Here is a 19940-nt window from a genome sequence, read left to right as displayed (position 1 = left end):
CAAGGACAGCCTCCCAGCAGCAGGGTCTGAGAGCGCCCGTTACCCAACCCTCAAGAACATTCTGCAAAGCTCTAGGGAATTTATTCTTTTTATTTTCCCACGTGAAAGGTAAAAAATGGTTTTGTTAGTTTCCTAGGGCTGTTCTTACAAAGTGCCACAAATTATGTGGCTGAAAATAACAGAAATTTATTGTCTTGCAGTTCTGGAGGCTACTGTCAAAATCGAGCGTTGGGAGGACTGCCCCCTCCTCGCCCCGAAAGCTTTAGGGAACCCCTGCCTCCTCCTGGCTTCCGGCAGTTCCAAGGCGATCTGTGGCCTTCCTTGGCTTGCACTGTGTATCTCCAGTCTCTGCCTTCATTGTCACCTGGCTTTCTCCCTATGCTTCTGTCTCCACATGGTCATCTTATTATAAGGACACCCGTCATATTGGGTTAGGAACCCACCCGACTCCAGTATGACCTCATCTTAACTAACTACACCTGCAATGACCTTATTTCCAAACAAGGTGGGATTCTGAAGTACTGGGGGTTAGGGTTTCAACATACCTTCTTTTTGGATGGGGGAGCACCATTCAAGCCATAACAATGATATTACATACTTTAATTTCTATTTTTGAATTACTGGTAAGATTGAGTACTTTTCCACATGTACCTTAGGTCAATTTTCTACAGGGCAGTTTGTCTTTTCCTGCTTTATAGACTTCTTTATATGATAAAATATTCAGGGGCTGGCCCCATGGCCAAGTGTTTAAGTTTGTGCGTTCTGCCTTGGCGGCCTGGGGTTTGCCAGTTCAGATCCTGGGCTCTGACCTACACACCACTCATCAAGCCATGCTGTGGTATCGTCCCACACAGAACAACTAGAAGGACTTACAATGAGGGTATACAACTACGTGGTGGGGCTTTGAGGAGAAAAAAAAAAGAGGAAGATTGGCAACAGATGTTAGCTCAGGGCTAATCTTCCTTACCAAAAAAAAAAAAAATCATACTTAAACCCCAGGTTTATTTTTCTCTTTTACTGAACTTCAAACATGCAAGATCTGTCCAGACTTTGGTGGGTTTGTAAAATTGCCAGAGTGTGTGGCTTGCTCTGGGTGCAGCCCTCCGCCCACTGACCTGGTGACAGAGTCCTCTCCTAAGAGCCTGGCTGGAGGACAATGTGACTTTTGTGCCTTCTGTGTTAGCCAGGATAGGCTAGATTGTGCCACATAAAAAAGAACGACCCCAGAAACCTTGGCGGGTCACAGCACAAAGGTTTGTTTCTTGCTCAGACCACGTGTCCACCACAGGTTGGCCAAGACTCTGCCCACATCCTTACTCCAAGATCCAGGCTCCTATCTGGGACATTGGGGTCAGGAAAACAGAAACCACGCTGTTGTTTTAATGGAGAGAATTTGATCCAGGGGGTTGTCTTAATGCGTACTCAAGGACGGACAAGTCAAAGAGAACAGTGAGGCAACGCAGAGAGAGTCCTGCAGGGTGCAAAGACCAGCCCAGGGCTGGGGGAGCAGAGGACAGCGGTTGGGGCTGTCAGAGCCTGGCGGCTGGAGGCAGGGCTGCACAGAGCTGGCGCCCAGACCTCTGGGGAGGGAAGCTGCTGCTGGCACCCTGGGGGGTGCACGGGGGCTGGCTGTGGGAGCCTGAACACCTGGAAACTGGACCCAGCTGTTAGCTCAGGGCCAAGGGCTGTTGCTATGGCAGCACTGACAGGAACAGCAGGCAAACAGCGAGCAAGAAAGACCCTTCTCCCTTCCTCCAGCCTTGCGGCCTCACTCCACGGCCCACTAACGTTGTCTTCGTTCGGGCGGTATAAACAGAATACCACTAACTGGGTGCCTTGAGCCACAGAAATCGACTTCTCGCAGTTCAGAGGCTGGAGGTGTGAGACTGGGGTCAGCATAGCCTGTTCTTTTTTTGCTTTTGAGGAAGATTGGGCTTGAGCTAACATCTGCTGCCGATCCTTCTCTTTTTGCTGAGGAAGACTGGCCCTGAGCTAACATCCATGCTCATCTTCCTCTACTTTCTGTGTGGGACACCTACCACAGCATGGCTTGCCAAGCGGTGCCATGTCTGCACCCGGGATCTGAACCAGGGAACCCCAGGCCGCTGAAGTGGAACATGCACACTTAACCATTGCACCCGGCCAACCACGGGGCCAGCCCCAGCGTAGCCAGTTCTTGCTGAAGGCTGCCTTCCTGCTGTGTCCTCACATGGCAGAGAGAGAAATCTCACTTCTTCCTCTTTTTTATAAGGAAGCCTCATCCCCACGGTCTAATATAACCCTAATTGCCTCCCAAAGGCCCCACCAGCAAATAGCATCGTATTAGGGTTTCAACATATGAATTTCGGGGAGGACACAAACATTCAATGACAAATGGCAAAACCAGAGGGAATGACTAGCAAAGGTACCCTGCGTTACAGAGCAGAGGAGAGAAGGCCGGGAAGCGGCACAGCCAGCCTTACGGTGGAGCGAAAAAGGAGCACGCCCTCCTCTGAAAGCATCTTGCAGAAGTGATACCACAGCCCCGGGCCAGAGCCAGTCATGGGACCAAGCCCTCACATCCCTGGGGCCGGAGAGGAATGTTGTCCTGCACGAAGGGCCATCCAATACTGCGGACAACAAACACAAAACAGTCCAGCAGGCTTTCAATTCACCTCCCCGATTCCAGCAGGCTTCGGCTCCGATGGGGTCTTCCGCCCTTGCTCAGCGGGTGCTTCTAACGGTCCAAAGCCTCGTTATCCAAGGTGTGGTCCAGCTGCATCCCCTGGCAGCTCCCTAGAAATGCAGAATCTCAGCCGCACCCCAGACCTGCTGAATCAGAATCTGCATTTTAACAAGGTCCCCAGGTTTGAGAGGTTCTTTATGGCATGCCGCACCTGGTGGTCTCTCTGCACTGAAAGGAGAGTATACCTTGAGTTTAAGCCCGGGTAGGCTTTTTTTTTTTTTTTTAAAGATTGGCATCTGAGCTAACAACTATTGCCAATCTTTTTTTCTTTCTCCCCAAATCCCCCCAATACATAGTTGTATATTTCAGTTGTGGGTCCTTCTGGTTGTGGCATGTGGGATGCCGCCTCAGCGTGGCCTGATGAACAGTGCCATGTCCACGCCCAGGATCAGAACCCGGGAAACCCTTGGCCACCGAAGCAGAGTGCGCGAACTTAGCCACTCGGCCATGGGGCTGGCCCCAGCCTGGGTAGGTTTTGCCCAATCCACCTGCACCAGCAGCCTTGAATTAGCGTCAGTTCGTCTCAGAGTCTGCCCTTAATTTGAGTCCATCTTAGTTTCCCACATCAGTTGGAACTTCCTTTTTCTTTTTTTCTGCCTCGTCGTAAAGATTTAGTAAGAAGTTGGGAGGGACTACATTGGGAGTTGCTAGTCAGTTGCCGTTTCTTTGCAATTTCTTGACTCCCAGTCCACGGCAGATGAGGAAGAGGAGCAGGGCCAGCGAGCAGGGCCAGGGCTGGGGGAGCCGAGGGCGGCGCCCAGGATGCAAGCTGTGCAGAGGTTCACGCATGAGCCTGAGAGTGAGTGTCCCCTTAAATTCTGTCCCAAGTGCTTTGCTTGCCTGGCCCTAGTCCCCGCCCTCTGGGCACGGATGTCATTTCAGACAAAATCCCCCAGAGGGCAGCTCCAAGCTGATCCTGCGGGGGATCCTGAGGTGGGTGTAAGTCACACTTCACAGTTTTCCTGATTGGAGACTGGGTATCTGGGCCAGGGGTCTGACTCCCTCACTCCTCAGTCACTGGTGAAACGCACCCTGGGGGTGGGGAGGATGTAAATTCCCAAGGACATCCTAAAAAGGGCCAGGAATGTTGACTGTCGGGAGGGAAATCACAGATAAGGACGGGTGTGGAGCACAGAGACAGTAAGAAGGGTTCTGGGGTGGCATTCATGATCTGTCTCACCAATGTTTGTTGAGTGAATGAATGAAGGAAGAAATTTATGAGTGAATTGACAATTGAAGAAATGAATGAATGCACTAAAAGTTGAGGATGCTCATAAAAATCCCGCCCTTCAACCAACTCCATCCAAGCTCCCACCCCACTCAGCCTATGGAGCTGACGTTATGTAGTGCTGAGAGAGTGGCAAGCATGGGCGTGGATGTTCTTATAGCGAAGTCCACCTTTGCCTCACCGGGACATTTCCCATCACTGGTGGATTCACAGAATGCCCACTGACACGATTCAAATGCTGGTGGACATTACAATCCAAAAGAGAGCAAGGCAGCGTCCTTCGCTTCCCTTGGAGCACTCCCTGAGGGAGAGGAAGGAAATGAGGAATGTAGTCACTGGCTTATGAGCACCGGGGCCGGTGGGATCTTACCCTCCCAGGCCCTCCATCCTGTCTGTTGACTAGGGCTCCCGAAAGCAGCCCAGCATATTGGATCACCATTTAAACCCTGTCACATCTCCCTGCTGACCTTCATTCCATAATGTTTATTCATTTGATGGCTCAGAATAATTGTCTCAGTCCCCAGCTTTGGAGACTGGCAGAGCACAGCAGGACATAATTCCTTCCTTTGCCTGGCTCTCCTGCTGCCAGGGGAGAAGTAGCGTACCATCAATTGTGGGGACAACGTGAGACACTCAAGCACTTTACCACAAACCCCCTTTCACACCAAAACCACCTTTGCTGCCTACACGCTGTTCCATCAAGGGCATCATCATTGTCCTAGTGACCCAGGCTTAAGACCGAGGGTCATCTATTAATTCATTCAAACTCTTACTGAGCACCTGCTTTGGGCCCAGCTTTGTGCTAAGCCCTGATCCTGCCCTTTAGTTGTATGATAGAGGACCAGTACATGAGTGCCTGGGCAGTGCTGAGCATAGACAAAGCTCTAAATAAATGCCTGTTAGATGCACCAATGGATGGATGGAGCCATGGGTAGATGGAAGAATGGATGGATGGGTGGATGGATGGATGGGTAGATGGGTGGATGGATAGATGGATGGGTGGGTGGATGAATAGGATGGTATAATCTGTTGGTTATGTCTCCTCAGTATCCTGTACACAATTCCTGTGATAAGATAGATAGATGGATGGATGGATAGATGGGTGGATGGGTGGGTGGGTGGATGGATGGATGGATGGGTGGATTAATGGATTGGTAGATGGGTGGATGGGTTAATGGGTGGATGGGTAGTTGGGTGGATAGATGGACGGATGGGTGGATGGGTGGATGGATGGATGGATGGATGGATGAATGGATGGGTAGATGGGTGGATGGATGGGTGGATGGGTGGGTGGATGGGTGGATGAATGGGATGGTAGAATCTGTTGGTTGTGTCTCCTCAGTATCCTGTATACAACTCCTGTGATTAGATAGATAAATGGATCGATGGATAGAAGGGTGGGTGGATGGATGGGTGGATGGATGGGTAGATGGGCAGACAGATGGGTGGATGAATGGGATGATAGAATGTGTTGGTCATGTCTCCTCAGTATTCTGTACACGTTCCCTGTGATTAATGGGGCTGAACTTGGTCCCTCACACTCTCCACCCCAACCATGTGTCCCAGGCCTAGCTAAGCAGACTATCCTAAACTTCTGGCCACAGAAATTGGTTTTAGGCAAGGACACGTGACACGAACCAGATCAGAGTCCTCTCTGGGCTTTTTGGTGGGTGCCAGCAATAAGCCTCTTTTCCCTGGGTTGTTAAGCTGCTGGGATGTTGGTTTAAGGCTACTGGGGGCTCTTTTACTTGCCACAAACATAGAGCCTGACTGAAGGATGGGAAGATGAGAAGTGGGAGAAGGGAAAAAGAAAAAGAGGGAAAGAGGAGGAGGAAGACAGACACTTGGAAACATAATTTAAGCCCCCGGTATGGGACGTTAGTTGAATTCTTGGGCTGTCCAGGTACATGAGCCAATGAATTCCCGTTCTCTGACTGAAGACACCTCGAGTTGTGTTTCTTTACTTGTAACCAAGAGAATCTTGTCAGTGCAGAGTGAAGGAGTGAACTGAGGAGTGAATGCATGATTGAATGAACAAATGAGCTCCATAAATATCCAACGAGTCAGTGTTTTTTCCTCCCTTGAGAGCTAGACCTGCAAATATCAGGATTTAATTAGATGCTCCTGCTTTCCACTGGGGCCTATCTGATTGCTTCTATTACGTTGGTGTTGAATCTAACTCTTGAAATGTAAATGAAAAGTGAAAAGGCGAAAACAGCCCACTAAAATTAATGAATTTCTGGGGCAGGCGTTCAACACTGGCTGCAGAGTCCAGACTCTAGGAGTTATTATAAGAGGAGGACTGAAACTAAGACCAATAAAATTTAAAACTCCCCCAAAGGCTTCTTTCCGACCCTCCCACCTCCATTCAAGTCAAAGTATTGGAAGCAGGTGGACGTGCAAATCTGACCATACATACGTAGCCTCATCCCATCTTCCAGAACTTTCTCTCCATCCAGAACTTTTCAAGGGCTCCTCAATGACGGACAACAAGCACAGCCTGAGGGTTCATGAAAGGCTTCCCAGGTGAGGTGGTACCTGAGCTGCATCTTGTGGATGGGGAAGGATCCAGGTCCAGAAAGGTGGGAAGGGCTTCATAGACATGGAAACAGCACAAGCAAAACCACTGAATGGTATGTTCTGGGCAAGTATAGGCAGTGGGAATGGCCAGAGATGAAGCTGGAGAAGCTGCAGAGGCTAGTTCATAAAATTCCTCGTACATCCAGAATTTGTGTGTTTCCTTGTTTAAGTGTAATTTCCAGAATTTGGTGTTTCTCTAATTGTTTACGTGGAACATACATAACAGGAAATCCTGGGCTGCTTTTAAACAATACCAGTCACAGGTCCCCACAGCAGGTCCACTTAGGAGAGACTCTGTTGGGGTGGGGTCCCCGCTCTGACTTTGTATCAAGTGATCTGGACTCTCACTAAAGCTTGGAAACTGCTCCTCTAGTTGACGGGAGGGTGTAGCAGTTAAGACTGAGTCTGACTTCAGTAAGAGAAACCTAGCTGCAATTACTTAACCAAATAAAGATTTATTTTCCTCATGCAATAAGGAGCTAGACGGTCCTAGGTTACTGTGGCTGGTCCAGGCAGTCATCGAGAAAACCGGCTCCTTCTAGCTTCCTGCTCCACCGACCTAAATGGACGACTTTCACCTTCCTGGGTCAACCTGATTCACCCTCCTCCAGGCATCAATCTGTGTGCCAGACAGAAAGAGGAAAGAGAACATGATGCTTTGTGCCAATGGAATCCATCCCTTTTTATCAGGAAAACCATAGCTTCCTAGAAGCCCCACTCCATAGACTTCTGCTTACATCTCCTTGACCAAAACCTGGTCATAAAGCTTCAAGAGAGTCTAGAAAGTAAGATTTTTGACTGAACACATTATCACGCCAAGCAAAATTTGGATCTGCTAGAAAAGAAGGCAAGACTGGACAAAGGTTGGTAGGAAAGAGGTCGTGTAGGGGGCCCTGGAAGACCTTTCAGCAGGACAGACTTGTGGGTGGATGTCAGTCATCCTCACTGCAGAGCAGAGAATGGGCTGACGATGGACGAGGCAGAAGGGGAGGGACCAGCGGGGGGTTGTCACAGCCCATCCAGGGACAGATGATGACAATGATCTGCGCAAGGCTGTGGCTGTGTGCCTGGACTCGGGGAATATTTAGCAGATGAAATGGACAAGACGTGATGGATTGCATGGGGTAAGAATGAGGGAATGGGCAGGATGAAAAAGAGAAAAGGAAGGCGTCAAGGATGTCACCAAGGTTTCTGGCTTCAATCCCCAGAAGGATGATGCCATCCATAAAGGAGTTTGCAGCCACAGAGAGAGGAACACGTAGTTTAGAACAAGCTGTATTGTCCGGAAATATGAAATCTTAGTGTCTCAAGTGGGAGTTCAAACTCCAGGGCTGGATGTGATTGTCAAGGAGCATAAAGGAAGAAGGGCAGGGGACTGCAGAGCTTCTGTACCCCACACCGAGCCTGCTCAGGCCTCCAGATGGACGTAGAACCATTTTGAATTTTCCTTGAAACCTTTGGCCTGCAAAGAGTAGAAGCAGAATGGTCCAGCTTCCAAAGCCCCACCCTCTCTTTGGTCCAGGGAGCCGCTAAGTGGCTGCTCCCCGTTTTGGGAAACTGCCTAAGGTCTCGTCCTTCTCCGGACTGAAAAAAACAATTACTCGTAATAGCTAACACTGACTGAGTGCTGACGGAGCAACGTACTAAGCACATACGTCCGCTCATTCAGTTCACGCAACTGTTCTCTTATCTCCGTTACACAAAGGGGGCAAGCAAGGCTCAGGAAATCAAATGACTTTCCCAAGGACACACAGCTAGTCAAGGTCAACTAGTAGGTGAACTCAAGTCTGACTCCAAGATTCTAAATCTTAACCACTGTGCCGTACAACTTTCTCACCCTAAGCATTTTCTACCATGAATTCCACTTATTGATGTCCTTGTCTTACCCTCGATTGAATTGCAGTCCTTTGAGAGTAAAGGTTATCTTAGATCTTTTCTTAATAACTGCTGAAAAAAAGAATTAATGCGACCCCAAATTACGGCCCTAGGTTTCAGCGCAGACAGGCTCCGTGAACGTCATGGGTTCTTTCGTACCCCATCGACCCGACCGCACCCTTTGGGATCAGACTTAGTCCATTTTAGTGGAGAGACATTTGGGGAAATTCTGTGATTCTCTTGCTTTCAGAGATGAGAAAAGGGGCAAAGGCCAGTTTGTTAATGAATCGCAAGTACGATTATGAGGTACGTGCACCCAGTCATTGCTGCTGATTCGAGCACGAGAATTTTAACTCTTAATGACGATAAATCCACTTTTCCTAAAGAAGGTAAAGCAGTTGAATAGACACAAATGGCTCCTGCTTCTAAAGGGAGTGTTTGGGGGCATTAAAAAGCCCCTGAGACGTGAGTCCCTGCACCACTTGGGCAGGACGGAACAGTGGGAGCAGACCCCATTTCTGATGATCGAAGCAGGCGGAAGGGAGAGGTCTTACAGGAAGACTGAAGTGTAGATTTTGTCTGAGGCTGCCGTGGAGCACATCCCACTTGCTCAGGTGACACCCTGCGACCTGCCTCAACCTGCTGGCTTCCCCCCGTCCTCCAGGACGACCCAGGCAGGTGTCTGGTCCATGAAGAGATACGAACATCACATCCGATACAAAGCACATCAACGCAGAAGAAGGATGTCTGAAGGCCAGAGGTTAAGGGGATTGAGGGGCTGGGCTGCTATTTTCTTTTTTTTCAGCTGCATATCCCAGATATATTTCTTTCCTTTCTTTAGGAGCTGAGTCTCTGTCCCCTTTGCCCATGTGATGAGTCTAGGAAGGACTGGAAGACAGTCGTGCACCGCATGACGACGGTTCGGTCAATGACAGATCGCATATACGATGGTGGTCCCATAAGATTAGGACCTACAGCCTGGGTGTGTAGTGGGCTGTACCATCTTGGTTTGTGCAAGTGCGTTCTGATGTTCGCACAACGACAGAATCGCCAAACAACGCATTTCTCGGAATGTATCCTTGTTGTTAAGCAGCGCATGACTGTATACTCTTTCTTTTCTGTCCTGAATTCCTCCAGCTAACTCAGACTGACCTCCAGTCTCGTATGAATTAAACTCTGCTTTGCTCTTCAGAATATCCTTGTTACATTAATTTAGGGAGCATAATAAATCTGGAGTGAAATATGTCTGCTGCAAATGCTAATTTGCTCCATGAGAATATCAATTAGATCTCTGAGGCAGAGGAATTATGGCTGCTAAAGATCTCAAAGGTCATTCTTTGCCTGCTCCCAAGTGAGAGGATGAGTGGTTATCCGCTAGAGGGATCTGGGATGGAGAAGTAAAGAGACAAATATTTAATACCAAGGAAGTGCCGGGTGCTGTGTTTGGGACTGAAAACTCAGGAGTTTCAGTTTCCAGAAGCCTATCCAGAGATCATGATAATGATAATAATAATAACAATAACAATAATCGCATCTACGTATTGAGCAATTACCATGTCACGGATCAAACATTAGCTCATTTAATCCTTGCAACAGCTCTTGTCATGGGTACTATTATTCTTCTCATTTATAGGCGAGGAAATTGAGTGGCAGAGAATTTGAATAACTCTCCTGGCTTCTACTTCTGGCCAAACTGGAGAAACAGGGATCCGATTTACTCTGCTTCCTGAGACAACTGGAAAACCAAGCAACAGCCCTCAAGGTATTGGATGCTGGTCAACGAAGGACAGTGATCCCCAAGAGATGAGAAACAAATGAGGTGAGACTCTCACATGTTCCAGCTCACTGCCTGGAGGAAGTTTCCAGTCCACCGTGCAGATGGTGGGACGCCAGCCGAGCCCAGCAGCCTCCTTGAATTGAGGCTACAGAACTGGGAGTCCAAGGAAATCAAGGTGGCTAGAGTTTGCAGAGCAGGGCACCTGAGAGAAGAGAACTTGACAGAGAGAGAACTCTGGGGCCCTGCAAAGGGTCAGTCACAAGTATTCAGTTTACTGACAAGAGCATGTGTCGCTGGCGCAGGAGGAAGAACCACTCGAAAGAATTAGAGACAACATTGCTGAGAGCTCACACTGGGCTGGGAATAGTGCCTGTTCCCAACAGCCGGAGTGGAAAACGCTCATAATTTGTGGGGCATGTGTTAAAGGCCTAGGAAGGGAACTGCCTCATGAGGGGAGAAAACTAGCACTAATTACTAATACAGCAATACAGACTATACAGTAGCAATACAGTAATTAGTAATTACTAATACAGACTAATACTGCACTGATCACATCAAACGAAACTTACAAGAAAGCCCTGAAGGGGCCACATTGCATCCAGATAACTGGACCACATGCTGAAAAACAGCTCAAAAATATATTTTAGAAATGTTTACCTATGACCTGGTCAGAGAAAATGTTGACGTGGATGGGCTAAAGGTGTAAAAAGCTGGAAATGCATTTTATCATTTCTGGTTCTAAGTGTACTAAATTAAAATGGTCTCTATTCCAATGTATTTATTTGTTTGTTTAGTACAACAATGTCCAGCACACAGCAAGGTAAGATGTGCAATGTCTAGTATCCAATAAAAAATGCGTAGGCATGCAAAAGCAGCAAAATAAGGAGAAAAAGCAATCAAATCTGACCCAGATGAAAGAATTAGTAGATAAGGACATTAAAACAATCTTTACAACTTTATTTCGTATGTTCTAGAAGCTAGAGGAAAGGTTAGATGTGTTAAGTAGATACAAGGAAGACAAAAAAAACCGAAACACCCAGATTGAAGTTCTAGAGATGAAAACTACAATGTCAGAGACAAAAATACGTCAGACAACAGTCATGTTAGATATCAGTGAAGATTAGTGAACTTGATGACTTATCAATAGAAACTGTCCAAAACTAAGCAAAGAAAACACAAACTAATCTATTCTGCAGAAAGTGGAGCAGTGGTTTTCTGGGGATGAACCTTAAGTGGGGGGTGAGTAGGGGCACGAGGAAGCTTTTGGAGGTGATGGACGTGTTCCTTATCTTGGTTGTGGTGATGGTTTCCCATGTGTTTACATACATCAAAACTTATAAAATTGTACACTTTGACTGCATGTGGTTTATTTTGTGTCAATCATATCTCCATAAACCTGTTACAAAACCAGTTTCCAAAGGTCGTATGGCTAATAAATTGCAATCTGGCTCCAGATGCTACGCATGGAAGTGCGACTTCATGCTGCCAGGTGGGTATTATTATTCTCATTTTATAGATGAAAGAGGAAGGATCAGAGACGACGTGACTTCTCCAAGGTCACACAGCTGGTTAGTGACGGAGCTAGAATTTATACCCATGTCTGTTTTCCTCCAAATCAAGTGCTCTTTCTGTCCCACTCTCTCAGTTTTTGCTGTTTCTTTGAAGTCTGTAGACACCATGCACCAGCCCTGCTCTCCCACGGGACTCTGGGCGCCCTCCTCCTCACTCCACCCTCTTCCTCCAGACACAAAGCCTGCCCTGGATCCCAGTCCTCACCCAGGGACCATCACTCAGCTGCTTACCTTCTACACCTGGAAACACGGGAACAGATCAGTTTGTAAATGCCTAGAAGAGAACAAGGCTCCCAGTCGTTGCCACTGCATCTTTGTGGACACGAGAGCTTGCCGGGCACTTGCAAAGCAGCCCCTGGCTGTTTTACAGAAATAAGCGCTCTGAATCCAGACGAAGAGACCAGCATGCAGGCGGCCCTGAGCACCCAGAGAGCCCTTTCTCCTCTCTCATCTCTTTACAACATCTCAGTGAGCTCAGTCTTCTCCACCCTCCTCCTTCCTCTTTTTAGAGGAGGCAATGGATGCTGAAATTGGTTATGAAGCATGAAAAAACATAGACAACTGAGCCTGCATTCAAACTCATCCTTGTTGGGGGAGGGGGGGCTGCTTTGAACTCTAGATTTCTTTGAGGTCACGGCAGAGTGAACGTCTGACCACTTTTTTTCAATATAAGCACGAACTTTATACAGTCAGAGCTGGGAGAAAAAAAAAACCCCACCAAAAAACAGCAAAGAAAAACCCAGCCACCTGAGTTCCTGGAGTAGGGGGGGAGCTGTCTGTTACAAAAGGGGTTCCAGCGGAGGCCAGATGGCTGCTGTCAAGACCCCTGCATGGGATGGGGGCTGACCCTGACAATTTCTGAGGCCCCTTCCCAATCTGGTGGTCTCTGAGTAACAGGGGCGCTAGAACACCGGTGCTATTATATGTGAGCTTGGGGGTGAAGGGGGATTTCTGTCCTGTCCCCAGTCCTGCCTAATTCAGCATTTCTTGACCACTGGACTGTGTCTACTTGTGTGGAGCAAAGCTTTAATCACTAGGGGAAGTTGTTTTTGTTACAACTGAGAAAAGACGCTGCTCCATCTTGTCTGTGGGGTGGGACACTGAGTGGTTACGAGATGCAGAGCGGAGCAGGGCACCCCTCTCCCGGCACCCCAAGGACACATTGAATGTTGATCTGAATTTTGTGACCTACAAATGTTGTGCTATAAGACATATTAATTAAGCTTTCATTCTGTGTGCCAATTTTGGAATAATGAAATTCCCCTAAATCGAAAAAAAAAAACTATGGTGAAAAGAAGGATTTCTAAACTGGAAGGGGCTGGGATGAACTGGATCCTAGGTTTATGCTGTTGATTCGTAGGGGCACCTGTTTAGCAGGTAAACTGAAAGGACCCGTTTTCCAGGGTCAGGGTCTGTCTTGAATCATACGAGATCTTCAGGAACTGTCCCCTGCGTTACCCTGTTAGGAGATAAGAAGTGAAGGCAACATTAAGCCAGGTTCAGGGAGGCTGTCTTTTCTGGAACACAGGAGAACCTGGCCTCCAGAGCAGCACAGCCCAATAGAAATATAACGTGAACTACACATAGAATTTTAACTTTTCTCGTAGCCATATTGAAAGACGTTAAATAAAACAGGTGAAGTTAATTTTGATACTATGTTTTATTTAACCCAATAGATCCACAATGTCATTTCAACATGTCGTCAATAGAAAAAAATTATTTTTGAGATATTTTTACCTTCTTTCTTTTTTACTTAATTTTCAAAATCCCATGGGTGTTTTGTACTTAGAGTGCACCTCAATTCAGAACGGCCGCATTTCCAGTGCTCAAGAGCCCCGTGTGGCTAGTAGCTACTGCACTGGAGATCGCAGGGCTTGCACATCTAAGGGCGCTAAAGAGGTTGACCTGGTGAGGGGCATAGCGGCAGGGGGTGGCTTGTCCCAGGAAACAGTGTGATAACCAGCTCCTTTAACGATGCTCTGAAATGTCCTCCCACTCTGACTGCTGTCGTCTAGTAATTACTGCTCCCTTTATGTGACTCTTTTAAGTCTGGATCCCTCCAAGTGGCCTGCCCCCAACTCCACCCGACAAGACTGAGAACCACTGGATATAACATGGGACAAGTCCCAAGTCAGTTAGTTATTTTTTCTGATAAACTCCCCGTGTGTAGAACGGTGATAAACATGAACGCCAAGAGGATAAATGAGACAGCTGATGTGAGTTGTGTAATTTGATTTTTCTTATGAAGGGCTAAAATTATATTCCTCGTGGGGCCAGCCCCGTGGCTGAGTGATTAAATTCGTGCGCTCTGCTGCAGGCTGCCCAGTGTTTCGCTGGTTTGGATCCTGGGCGCGGACGTAGCACTGCTCATCAAGCCACGTTGAGGCGGCGTCCCACATGCCACAACTAGAAGGACCCACAACTAAAAATCCGCAACTATGTACTGGGGGGCTTTGGGGAGAAAAAGCAGGAGAGAAAAAAAAAAAAAGAAGATTGGCAACAGTTGTTTGCTCAGGTGCCAATCTTAAAAAAAAAAAAAAATTCTATTCCTCTGCTATCTTGCTGGGTGTATGTCTGTGGATCATTATATTTCATCCTACCCTCAAAGCAGGCATCTGAACTTAAAGCAAGCGAAAACAAACCTAAACAAACAGACAATCCCCAAAGGAACTACGTGTATTTGTTGAACCTCCAACAAACCAAAACCAAATATTTTTTTTAAAGTTTAATTGAGAATTGAACCAATCCCTAAAAAACAACAACAGAACAGATGGAAGACCCAGGGAGTCACCTCCAACCCGTCTGATGGTTTTTCCACCCCTCCTTTTACCCCAGGCACAGATCCCAGTTCAGGTTCTCTGAAGCCATCACAGGGCTCCTGTCAAGGATGAAAAACCAATGCGTTTGGCTCCAGGGGACGGATGGAGCCATCAGCCAAATCGTCATTATTTTCTTACGACGTGGATGCAGGTGCCATGGAGCTTGTGTGTTTATTTTATCGAATGTGCAAAAATGAATCATTTCAGAGGGACTTCCAAGCTGCCAGGACGGGGCAAGCTGTCCTCAGTCAACTACCAGAACGTGTCCAGGTACTCTGATTGCGAACTTGCTTGGAGAAAATTACCCTGAGTGACAATCCGTTCAGCAGCCTGTTACACTCTGGCATGCTCTGAATCAGATTAATTTCCCTCTATTTGGATGATGGGCTATTACTCTGTACCTGGGCAAAGATACCAAACGCGGGTGTCGTAGAATATTTCACTCAATGCCATTTAATGAAGAGCAGTCAGAAAAGCTACACTCAATCTCCTTTGCTTGAACAACCAGTGGCACCCTCAAGGGCTAGACATTTGCAGGACTGGTCTATGGCGCTCTAGTGGAAAATTTCACGGGCTTGGGAGAGAGGCCAGACCCGGTTCATATCTAACTTTGCTCCTTACACTGTATCTCAGCTTTTCCATCAGCGAAACAGAGTTAGTCATGGCTACCCAACAGGAGACCAATTAAGGTCATCTAAGTCACTTCTAGGCCTATAGAAGGTGCTCAGTAAACACTTCCCCTTTCCGGTTGCCAAGCCCAAATTCCCCTCCCCAAATGATCTCTGAAGACATTGCTGGGTGTTTTCCAAATGGGACAGCGGATGATGAACTGGTTGACCCTACACCAGTGACGGCCAGCTTTATTACAGCAACCCTAGAAATGCTCCCCACAGGCTGGTGGCCAATAATCCAACCACTGCCCCACTAGAGAATTTCTGCTCTTGTCCCTAAATTAGGGGTAAGATACGGTCAGCTCCTATGACTGTAATGTCAGGCTGTTCTCGGAGGCAGAGCGATCAGAAAATAATGAGGAATTAATGAGAGCTGTTTGTGAAGATGTGTATATTACTGATTAACTCCTCGGGAAAAAAACAAAATCTAGAAGTAAAATAGTTGGTTTCCAGAGCCGGCACATTTAAAAGACTTTTTGGGGCCAGCCCGGTGGTGTAGTGGCTAAGTTTGCATGCTCCGCTTTGGTGGCCTGGGGTTCACCAGTTCAAATCCTGGGCATAGACCTACACACAGTTCATCAAGCCACGCTGTGGTGGCATCCCACATGCAAAATAGTGGAAGATCGGTACAGATGTTAGCTCAGGGCCAGTCTTCCTCACCAAAAAAAAAAAAAAAAAAACCCACAAAACCAAAAACCCAACCCAACCCCAAACCAAAACAAAAATAAATAAATAAATAAGAGACTTTTAGAACATACGGTAAAGATGAGCTCAGGACTATGCTACCAGCAGTGGATGAAAGTGCCCCATTCCTCACAGCCTCATTAAAACCAAATATTTCCATGTTTCATGTTTCCTAATATGAAACATGAAATGCTATAACGCTTAATTTTAAGGCTTTCTTGGACATTTTTTCCATCTGTCTATTGGCCAGTTGTGTTTCTTCTTTTTTGGTCATGTTTTCAGCCTAATGTTCTTTGGAGGTTAAGTTTTTCCTTATTGGTTTATAAAAAAATCTTTGTAATATAGATATATTAATTCTTTATCATATATGTAACAACCGTTTAGGCTTTCTTCCCCCAGTGTGTCGTTTGACTCTTAAGGTTTATTCTTCTTTGAAGGTTTATTTTCAAAATTGTCTAAAGAGTAATGAGCAATCATTTGTGCATCCAGTAAACATATGCTGAATGCCAGGTATATGCCAGGCTCAGTGCCAGGCATTGGCATTAGAAGAGGAAAAAAGCCCAAATTTCTGACCTCTAAGAGATAATAGCCTCTTGGGGAACAGACAGTTTTAAAGAGTGCCAGCCACATAAGGTGATAGCTGCTACAGCCAGGCACTGGGGACCATGGGAGCAGAGTAAGGGCATCCTAACCCAGCTGGGGGATGAGGATGGAAAGGAGGGAAGGCTTCATGGAGGTGGTGACATTAGAGTTGATTCTTAATTAGACAGAGCAAGGAGGACATTCTAGGAAGAGGAAAGAGCCTAGGCAAAGGTCCCAAGGCATCGAAGAGGCACCATCTTTTCAGAGATTCCAAATAATTCAGAGTCACTAAAGTTTGTGACATAATGGGATAAGGAGAAGCTCATTCAAGGAGAGAGATTTGACCTCAATGAAGTTGGATAAGTAGGCAAGGGACAGATCATAAAGGATAAGGAGCTGGAGGGTAAGTAACTAATGTCATCCTGAGGACCATGGGTTGCCACTGAAGTGTTCTGGGCTGGGAAGGGGCCAGAGTTAGGTATAAACGTTAAGGCATAGGCTAGAAGCAAGCATCCAGTTCGCTGGGGCAATGAACCAAGCTGAGAAGGAAACTCCGTCTAATAGGGCAGGCATCTCTTCAGTCTTCTCTAGCAGGGTTCTGGAATCAGCCGGGGTTGGACCTCTTTGTGTGCACCAGCCTTTGCGGGAAAGATGAGCTGCTTTGGGTGGTAGCCTGGAACCAGATTCAAGAGACATGGAAGAAGGCTGATCTCTTGGTCTCCCAACTCAGCCTTGGTCGGCCAGGCAAGTCGCCACCCTGGTTCCTGGAACCGCCCAGACTGGGGAGGTAGGGGACACAGGCGCAAGGAGGCTGAGGTCTGTATTTCTGTTCACTTCCGCTCCCCAGGCTCTAACCAAGTACCGTCTGCATATAAGGCCACAGAGATGAATAAGACCTGGTCCCCGCGTACAGTGCAGGATAAGAACAGCACAAAAGATAAGGTAAGGTTGTCCTAAACGTTACACCTTGTGATGAGTACAATACAATTCGAGTGAGAGAATTAGAAAAGCATCAGGGGGCTTCGGGAAGCCGGCCCTCAATGGCTGGGTTACATTTCCATAGTAAGAGGGTGGGAGAGAGAATTAGACATTTGAGGCAAAGGACGTGACTTCTCCGTGTGAGAAAAGTCTTCAGAAGTAAGGCTGGAACAGGAAGTGGAGCCCAGTCTGGGGTTTTGTTCTCCAGCCCGTGGGGCCAGTGCTAGAGCAGTGCTTCAGGAGGATGACCCTGGAAGCATTGTGGACAGACTGGGACCCAAGGCATAATGAGGAGGCCATGCAACATTCAGGCTGCTCTGAGTGGTGGCCGTGGGGATGGAGGGGGGATAGATCATAGGGACCCTGTAAAGGTCAAGGGGCCTGAGGGATGCAGGGATGGGGGATGGGATGCTCTCTAAGAGAGTCAGTTTAGGGAACTAGCCAGGAGCCCCTAGAATCCAAGGTCAGACTGTTGAGTCTTCAAACCATGGAACATCGGAACCGGCAGACCCTGACGTCATTGTCATAGATCATGTACGGCTGCAAATTCTTTGATGTTCCTCTTGTGAAGAGGCAGGCACGGTGTCTCTCCTCCCTTTGAATCCGGGGGGCTCTGTGACTGCCTGGCCGATGGCAGATGGTGGAAGTCACACTGTGTCGGTGTCGGTTTCTCAACTCAGGCCTTCAGACCCTGACGGCTTCTGCCTCCTCCTCTGTTGGAGGGTTTCCTTGCAGAACAGAGCTGCCACCCTGTGGGAAAGCACAATTAGCCCTGTGGAGAAGCCCACATGAGGTGTCAGGGGCCTGGCCAACCGCCCCAGCTGGGTGCCCAGCCGACAGCCAGCCCCAAGCTGCTAACCGTGTCACCCTCCAGCCACAGCTGGGCTTCCCAGCTGGAGCAGAGACAAGCTGTATCTGACAAGCCTGCCCAAACCGCAGATTCATGGGCAAAATAAAGGATTTCTGTTGTTCTAAGCTGCTAAATTTTCAAGTGGTCTGTCACAGAGCAATAGCTAAAGGAAACAATCCTTTGCTAGAAAGGTGGTGAACTATGGCTAGATGGCCAAATTGGGGCCATCACCTGTTTTTGCAAATAAAATTTTACTGGAAAACAGCAATGCCCATTCGTTTGTGTATTGTCTTGGGCTGCTTTCGTGCAGCAGTGGCAGAGTTGAATAATTGTAACAGAGACCATACGGCCCACAGCCTCAAATATTTACTATCTGGCTCTTTATGGAGAAAGTTTGCTGACACCTCATCTAGTCGTTAGAAAGAGGCCCAAGGAGAAGAAGGCCCTGCTTGAAGTTTACACGCAAGTTAGGGACAGAATCAAAACAAAAACTCAGGGGGCGGCCTGGTGGCGTAGTTGTTAAGTTCCCCTGCTCCACTTCAGTGTCTCGGGGTTTGTGAGTTCGGATCCCAGGCACGGACCTACACACCACTCATCAAGCCATGCTGTGGTGGAGTCCCACACACAAAGTAGAAGATTGGCACAGATGCTAGCTCAGGGCCAATCTTCCTCACCACGAAAAAAAAAAAAGCACCAGCAACAAAAAACCTCAAGATTCTCCAATCCCAGCTCCATGCTATTTATGTCATTCTACAAAGATTTATTAAGCCCCTACTGTACAGCCAGCCTTGAACTACTAGTGTTAAGATGATAGGGGTCACAGCTGCTCCCCAAAAGCACATAACCAACAGGAAAGACAGGCGGGTAAAGAAATAATCAACTAGAAAAATCTGTGGTAGAAATGAACATAGCACATGAGAAAAAGCAGAGCAAGCAGTTTTCATTCCTGCTGTGGTGGCTGGAAGAGCTCCCAGCGTCTGGCCCCTTCTTCTAATAACAGCACCCTAACTTTCCCTTAAGCAGCTGTTCCATCTTGTCCGTTCACGTGGTTTGAGTGGGGCTGACCCCACCTTTCAGCTCCAGGCCTGGCTGCTGCGCTCTGTTCTGGGATGTCCAGATGACAAAGGCTGCCAATGAGATTCCGCCCTCATCCTTTTGCTGCATCTTCTAGGACAAAGAGGTGTTCTTTCCGTGGGGCAGCTCAGCTGGGAGGCCGTCAGCCTGGAGCCATTGGTGACCATCCTGCCACCACACTGGGAGCGTCTGGCCAAGACGGAAGCCCCCACAGAGGAAAACAGAACCAGGAGCTGGAGCGTGACTCCTATGACGCTGAAGCAGATATAACTCAGGCCTCCCGTTATGCCAGTAAATTTCCTTTTTCCTCAAACCACTTAGACTGCCATTGTAACTAAACAATTCCAGCCAGGATTGGTTTTTTCCTAGGCAACCACCAATCCAGCCCTTCTCCGCCCCAGATCAGCCGCCTGCTCTTTGCATCCACATCCTCCATCGAGGAATGCAAATTTCAGAAACCAGTAAGTAGTGCCTCAGGCACGTCTGAGAGGAGTGGAGCCAAATTCCATGCTGAATTCCTGCTCGC

General features: G+C 47.7%; 1 long non-coding RNA gene across 1 annotated transcript; it reads left to right on the top strand.

Annotated features, from left to right (window-relative positions):
* Positions 1–18593, top strand: LOC139046352 (uncharacterized). Its single transcript, XR_011506277.1, has 5 exons — positions 1–3524; positions 9250–9390; positions 10042–14845; positions 17094–17454; positions 18226–18593. It is a non-coding gene; the product is annotated as an uncharacterized lncRNA (long non-coding RNA).
* The last annotated feature ends 1347 nt before the right edge of the window (positions 18594–19940 follow it).

Source organism: Equus asinus, chromosome 10, assembly GCF_041296235.1.
Source record: "Equus asinus isolate D_3611 breed Donkey chromosome 10, EquAss-T2T_v2, whole genome shotgun sequence".
NCBI classification, from domain to species: domain Eukaryota; kingdom Metazoa; phylum Chordata; class Mammalia; order Perissodactyla; family Equidae; genus Equus; species Equus asinus.
This window is presented reverse-complemented; position numbering and strand designations above follow the sequence as displayed.